This window comes from Triticum aestivum, chromosome 5B, assembly GCF_018294505.1.
Source record: "Triticum aestivum cultivar Chinese Spring chromosome 5B, IWGSC CS RefSeq v2.1, whole genome shotgun sequence".
NCBI lineage: Eukaryota > Viridiplantae > Streptophyta > Magnoliopsida > Poales > Poaceae > Triticum > Triticum aestivum.
Genome location: NC_057807.1, coordinates 326,915,515 through 326,923,703, shown reverse-complemented (window position 1 = coordinate 326,923,703; position 8,189 = coordinate 326,915,515).

Here is an 8,189-nt window from a genome sequence, read left to right as displayed (position 1 = left end):
GACAACAATTGATCTCTTGATCTCTTAACCGTGTGCGGTGCCCCCCTCCACCATAGTCCTCGATAATATTGTAGCGGTGCTTAGGCGAAGCCCTGCGACGGTAGAACATCAAGATCGTCACCACGCCGTCGTGCTGACGGAACTCTTCCCCGACATTCTGCTGGATCGGAGTACGGGGATCGTCATCGAGCTGAACGTGTGCTAGAACTCGGAGGTGCCGTAGTTTCGGTGCTTGATCGGTCGGGCCGTGAAGACGTACGACTACATCAACCGTGTTGTTCTAGCGCTTCCGCTTTCGGTCTACGAGGGTACGTGGACAACACTCTCCCCTCTCGTTGCTATGCATCACCATGATCTTGCGTGTGTGTAGGATTTTTTTTGAAATTACTATGTTCCCCATCAGTGGCATCCGAGCCAGGTTTTATGCGTAGATGTTATATGCACGAGTAGAACACAAGTGAGTTGTGGGCGATACAAGTCATATTGCTTACCAGCATGTCATACTTTGGTTCAGCGGTATTGTTGGATGAAGCGGCCTGGACCGACATTACGCGTATGCTTACGCGAGACTGGTTTTACCGCCATGCTTTGCACACAGGTGACTAGCGGGTGTCTGTTTCTCCAACTTTAGTTGAACCGAGTGTGGCTACGCCCGGTCCTTGCGAAGGTTAAAACAGCACTAACTTGACGAACTATCGTTGTGGATTTGATGCGTAGGTAAGAATGGTTCTGCTCAGCCCGTAGCAGCCACGTAAAATTTGCAACAACAAAGTAGAGGACGTCTAACTTGTTTTTGCAGGGCATGTTGTGATGTGATATGGTCAAGACGTGATGCTATATTTTATTGTATGAGATGATCATGTTTTGTAACCGAAGTTATCGGCAACTGGCAGGAGCCATATGGTTGTCGCTTTAATGTATGAAATGCAAACGCCTTGTAATTGCTTTACTTTATCACTAAGCGGTAGCGATAGTCGTAGAAGCAATAGATGGCGTAATGACAACGATGCTACGATGGAGATCAAGGTGTCGCGTCGGTGATGATGGTGATCACGATGGTGCTTCGGAGATGGAGATCACAAGCACAAGATGATGATGGCCATATCATATCACTTATATTGATTGCATGTGATGTTTATCCTTTATGCATCTTATCTTGCTTTGATTGACAGTAGCATTTTAAGATGACCTCTCACTAATTATCAAGAAGTGTTCTCCCTGAGTATGCACCATTGCGAAAGTTCTTCGTGCTGAGACACCACGTGATGATCGGGTGTGATAGGCTCTACATTCAAATACAACGGGTGCAAAACAGTTGCACACACGGAATACTCAGGTTAAACTTGACGAGCCTAGCATATACAGATATGTCCTCGGAACACGGAGACCGAAAGGTCGAACGTGAATCATATAGTAGATATGATCAACATAGTGATGTTCACCATTGAAACTACTCCATCTCACGTGATGATTGGACATGGTTTAGTTGATTTGGATCATGTGATCACTTAGATGACTAGAGAGATGTCTGTCTAAGTGGGAGTTCTTTAGTAATATGATTAATTGAACTTAAATTTATCATGAACTTAGTACCTGATAGTATTTTGCTTGTCTATGTTTGTTGTAGATAGATGGCTCGTGCTGTTGTTCCGTTGAATTTTAATGTGTTCCTTGAGAAAGCTAAGTTGAAAGATGATGGTAGAAATTACACGAACTGGGTCCATAACTTGAGGACTATCCTCATTGCTGCACAGAAGAATTACGTCCTAGAAGCACCGCTGGGTGCCAGGCCTGCTGCAGATGCAACTGACGATGTTAAGAACGTCTGGCAGAGCAAAGCTGATGACTACTCGATAGTTTAGTGTGCCATGCTTTACGGCTTGGAACCGGGTCTTCAACGACGTTTTGAACGTCATGGAGCATATGAGATGTTCCAGGAGTTGAAGTTAATATTTCAAGCAAATGCCCGGATTGAAAGATATGAAGTCTCCAATAAGTTCTATAGCTGTAAGATGGAGGAGAATAGTTCTGTCAGTGAACATATACTCAAAATGTCTGGGTATAATAATGACTTGATTCAAGGAGTTAATCTTCCTGATGATAGTGTCATTGACAGAATTCTTCAATCACTACCACCAAGCTACAAGAGCTTCATGATGAACTATAATATGCAAGGGATGGACAAGACTATTCCCGAGCTCTTCACAATGCTAAAAGTTGCGGAGGTAGAAATCAAGAAGGAGCATCAAGTGTTGATGGTCAATAAGACCACCAGTTTCAAGAAAAAGGGTAAAGGGAAGAAGAAGGGGAACTTCAAGAAGAACAGCAAACAAGTTGCTGCTCAAGAAAAGAAACCCAAGTCTGGACCTAAGCCTGAAACTGAGTGCTTCTACTGCAAGCAGACTGGTCACTGGAAGTGGAACTGCCCCAAGTATTTGGCGGATAAGAAGGATGGCAAGGTGAACAAAGGTATATGTGATATACATGTTATTGATGTGTACCTTACTAATACTCGTAGTAGCACCTGGGTATTTGATACTGGTTCTATTGCTAATATTTGCAACTCGAAACAGGGACTACGGATTAAGCGAAGATTGGCTAAGGACGAGGTGACGATGCGCGTGGGAAATGGTTCCAAAGTCGATGTGATCGCGGTCGGCACGCTACCTCTACATCTACCTTCGGGATTAGTTTTAGACCTAAATAATTGTTATTTGGTGCCAGCGTTAAGCATGAACATTATATTTGGATCTTGTTTAATGCGAGACGGTTATTCATTTAAATCTGAGAATAATGGTTGTTCTATTTATATGAGTAATATCTTTTATGGTCATGCACCCTTGAAGAGTGGTCTATTTTTATTAAATCTCGATAGTAGTGATACACATATTCATAATGTTGAAGCCAAAAGATGCAGAGTTGATAATGATAGTGCAACTTATTTGTGGCACTGGCGTTTAGGTCATATTGGTGTAAAGCGCATGAAGAAACTCCATACTGATGGACTTCTGGAATCACTTGGTACTTGCGAACCGTGCCTCACGGGCAAGATGACTAAAACTCCGTTCTCTGGAACTGTGGAGCGAGCAACTGATTTGTTGGAAATCATACATACTGATGTATGCAGTCCGATGAATACTGAGGCTCGCGGCGGGTATCGTTATTTTCTCACCTTCACAGATGATTTGAGCAGATATGGGTATATCTACTTGATGAAACACAAGTCTGAAACATTTGAAAAGTTCAAAGAATTTCAGAGTGAAGTGAAAAATCATCGTAACAAGAAAAAAAAATTCTACGATCTGATAGTGGAGGAGAATATTTGAGTTACGAGTTTGGTTTACATTTGAAACAATGCGGAATAGTTTCGCAACTCACGCCACCCAGAACACCACAACGAAATGGTGTGTCCGAACGTCGTAATCGTACTTTACTAGATATGGTGCAATCTATGATGTCTCTTACTGATTTACCGCTATCATTTTGGGGTTATGCTTTAGAGACGGCCGCATTCAAGTTAAATAGGGCACCATCAAAATCCGTTGAGACGACGCCTTATGAACTGTGGTTTGGCAAGAAACCAAAGTTGTCGTTTCTTAAAGTTTGGGGTTGCGACGCTTATGTGAAAAAACTTCAACCAGATAAGCTCGAACCCAAATCGGAGAAATGTGTCTTCATAGGATACCCAAAAGAAACTATTGGGTACACCTTCTATCACAGATCTGAGGGCAAGATTTTTGTTGCTAAATTCAGATCCTTTCTAGAGAAGGAGTTTCTCTCGAAAGAAGTGAGTGGGAGGAAAGTAGAACTTGATGAGGTAACTGTACCTGCTCCTTTATTGGAAAGTAGTTCATCACAAGAAACGGTTCCTGTGACAACTACACCAATCAGTGAGGAAGCTAATGATATTGATCATGAAACTTCACATCAAGTTACTACCAAACCTCGTAGGTCAACCAGAGTAAGATCCGCACCAGAGTGGTACGGTAATCCTATTCTGGAAGTCATGTTACTTGACCATGACGAACCTACGAACTATGAGGAAGCGATGATGAGCCCAGATTTCGCAAAATGGCTTGACGCCAGAAATCTGAGATGGGATCCATGTATGAGAACAAAGTATGGACTTTGGTTGACTTGCCCGATGATCGGCAAGCCATCGAGAATAAATGGATCTTCAAGAAGAAGACTGACGTTGATGGTAATGTAATTGTCTACAAAGCTCGACTTGTTGCGAAAGGTTTTCGACAAGTTCAAGGGGTTAACTACGATGAGACTTTCTCACCCGTAGCGATGCTTAAGTCTGTCCGAATCATGTTAGCAATTTCCGCATTTTATGATTATGAAATATGACAAATGGATGTCAAAACTGCATTCCTGAATGGATTTCTGGAAGAAGAGTTGTATATGATGCAACCGGAAGGTTTTATCGATCCAAAAGGTGCTAACAAAGTGTGCAAGCTCCAGCGATCCATTTATGGACTGGTGCAAGCCTCTCGGAGTTGGAATAAATGCTTTGATAGTGTGATCAAAGCATATGGTTTTATACAGACTTTTGGAGAAGTATGTATTTACAAGAAAGTGAGTGGGAGCTCTGTAGCATTTCTGATATTATATGTGGATGACATATTGTTAATTGAAAATGATATAGAATTTCTGGATAGCATAAAGGGATACTTGAATAAAAGTTTTTCGATGAAAGACCTCGGTGAAGCTGCTTACATATTGGGCTTCAAGATCTATAGAGATAGATCAAGACGCTTAATTGGACTTTCACAAAGCACATACCTTGATAAAGTTTTGAAAAAGTTCAAAATGGATCAGGGAAAGAAAGGATTCTTGCCTGTATTACAATGTGTGAAGTTGAGTCAGACTCAATGCCCGACCATAGCAGAAGATAGAGAGAAAATGAAAGATGTTCCCTATGCTTCAGCCATAGGCTCTATCATGTATGCAATGATGTGTACCAGACCTGAGTTATGCTTAGCAATAAGCTTGGAAGGGAGGTACCAAAGTAATCCAGGAGTGGATCACTGGACAGCGGTCAAGAATATCCTGAAATACCTGAAAAGGACTAAGGATATGTTTCTCGTTTATGGAGGTGACAAAGAGCTAGTCGTAAATGGTTACGTCGATGCAAGCTTTGGCAGTGATCCGGACGATTCTAAATCGCAAACCGGATACGTGTTTTTATTGAACAGTGGAGCTGTCAGTTGGTGCAGTTCTAAACAAAGCGTCGTGGCAGGATCTACAAGCGGAGTACATAGCTGCTTCGGAAGCAGCAAATGAAGGAGTCTGGATGAAAGAGTTCATTTCTGATCTAGGTGTCATACCTAGTGCATCGGGACCAATGAAGACCTTCTGTGACAATACTGGTGCAATTGCCTTGACAAAGGAATCCAGATTTCACAAGAGACCAAGCACATCAAGAGACACTTCAATTCCATCTGGGACCAAGTCCAGGTGGGAGACATAGAGATTTGCAAGATACATACGGATCTGAATGTTGCAGACATGTTGACTAAACCTCTTCCACAAGCAAAACATGATCAGCACCAAGACTCCATGGGTGTTAGAATCATTACTGTGTAATCTAGATTATTGACTCTAGTGCAAGTAGGATACTGAAGGAAATATGCCCTAGAGGCAATAATAAAGTTATTATTTATTTCCTCATATCATGATAAATGTTTATTATTCATGCTAGAATTGTATTAACCAGAAACATGATACATGTGTGAATACATAGACAAACTTAATGTCACTGGTATGCCTCTACTTGACTAGCTCATTAATCGAAGATGGTTATGTTTCCTAACCATAGACATGTGTTGTCATTTGATTGACGGGATCACATCATTAGGAGAATGATGTGATTGACTTAACCCATTCCGTTAGCTTAGCACTTGATCATTTAGTATGTTGATATTGCTTTCTTCATGACTTATACAAGTTCCTACAACTATGAGATTATGCAACTCCCATTTACCGGAGGAACACTTTGTGTGCTACCAAACATCACAACGTAACTGGGTGATTATAAAGGAGCTCTACAGGTGTCTCCAAAGGTACATGTTGAGTTGGCGTATTTCGAGATTAGGTTTTGTCACTCCGATTGTCGGAGAGGTATCTTTGGGCCCTCTCGGTAATGCACATCACTATAAGCCTTGCAAGCAATGTAGCTAATGAGTTAGTTACATAATGATGCATTACGTTACGAGTAAAGAGACTTGCCGGTAACGAGATTGAACTAGGTATTGAGATACCGACGATCGAACCTCGGGCAAGTAACATACCAATGACAAAGGGAACAATGTATGTTGTTATGCGGTTTGACCGATAAAGATCTCCGTAGAATATGTAGGAGCCAATATGAGCATACAGGTTCCGCTATTGGTTATTGACCGGAAACAGTTCTAGGTCATGTATACATAGTTCTCGAACCCGTAGGGTCCGCACGCTTAAGGTTTCATTGACAGTTTTATTATGAGTTTATGAGTTTTGATGTACCGAAGGTTGTTCAGAGTCCCGGATGTGATCACAGACATGACGAGGAGTCTCGAAATGGTCGAGACATAAAGATCAATATATTGGACGACTATATTTGGACACCGGGAAGGTTCCAGGTGAGATTGGGACAATACCGGAGCTCCGGGAGGTTATCGGAACCCCCCGGGAGGTATATGTGCCTTATTGGGCCTTAGTGGAAAGGAGGGAGAAGAAGCAAAGGAGGGGGCGCCCCCCCAAGCCCAATCCGAATTGGGAAGGGGGCCGGCCCCCCTTTCCTTCTTCCCTCCCCCTCTTCCTTCCCTCTCCCTCTCCTAATAGGAAAGGGGGAGTCCTACTCCCGGTTGGGGTTGGACTCCCCCCTAGGGCGCGCCAACCCCCCTTGGCCGGCCCCCTTCTCCACTCCTTTATATACGGGGGAGGAGGGCACCCCATAGAGACAACAATTGATCTCTTGATCTCTTAGCCATGTGCAGTGCCCCCCTCCACCATAGTCCTCGATAATATTGTAGCGGTGCTTAGGCGAAGCCTTGTGACGGTAGAACATCAAGATCGTCACCACGCCATCCTGCTGACGGAACTCTTCCCCGACATTCTACTGGATCGGAGTACAAGGATCATCATCGAGCTGAACGTGTGCTAGAACTCAGAGGTGCCGTAGTTTCGGTGCTTGATCGGTTGGGCCGTGAAGACGTACGACTACATCAACTATGTTGTTCTAATGCTTCCGCTTTCGGTCTAGAGGGTACGTGGACAACACTTTCCCCTCTCGTTGCTATGCATCACCATGATCTTGCGTGTGCGTAGGAATTTTTTTGAAATTACTACGTTCCCCATCAATTACGACTGCTTATAAAAGGGAATAGCCACAATTGTCCCCATACGCCTTCTTGGTCCTCTCGCCACAACCCTTCCCAATCTACAAAGCTCGAGCGCTCCAACCCATCTCTTTGCTACGTCTCTGCTCCCCGTTCTTGCCGATGGCTGGATCTGGTGCGGGTGGGCAAGTGGGAGGCCTCGACCATCACCAATAAGGACATCGAGGACTTGAAGCGTGCCGGCTACCTCCCAGACGCCGTTGTTCATCGGGCCCCAGAAGTAGGTCAGGCCATCCCCACACCGCAGCATGGTAAGAGGGTGGTGTTCATCCCCCACTTAGTTCGAGGGCTAGGCTTTTCGCTCCACCCCTTCGTCTGAGGGTTGATGTACTTTTATGGGCTAGACTTTCATGATCTAGCCCCGAACTCCATCCTCCACCTTTCATCCTTCATCGTCATTTGTGAGGCTTTCCTCTGCATTCATCTGCACTTCGGCTTATGGCTGAAGGTATTCAATGTGAAGCCGAAGATTGTGGACGGCCAACAAGTGGATTGCGGGGGGAGCCATGGTTAGCAAGCTGACCCGTGTAGAGTGGTCGGTGGGCACGTTCATAGACACAGTCAAGGTTTGGCAGAGAGAGTGGTTTTATATCACAGAACCACGTGATGTGGCCTGGGCGGCGGCCCCGGAGTTCAGATCCGGGCCACCCATGGGGTTGACCTCGTGGACGAAGAAGAGCCCCGACTAGGTGTCTCCCGAAGAAGTGGAACTACTACAAAAGCGCATCCTCAGCGTGAAGAAGGCTAGCGTCAAGCTAACCAGTGTGATCCAGGTGATGCTCAATCGGCGCCTCCTCCCTTGCC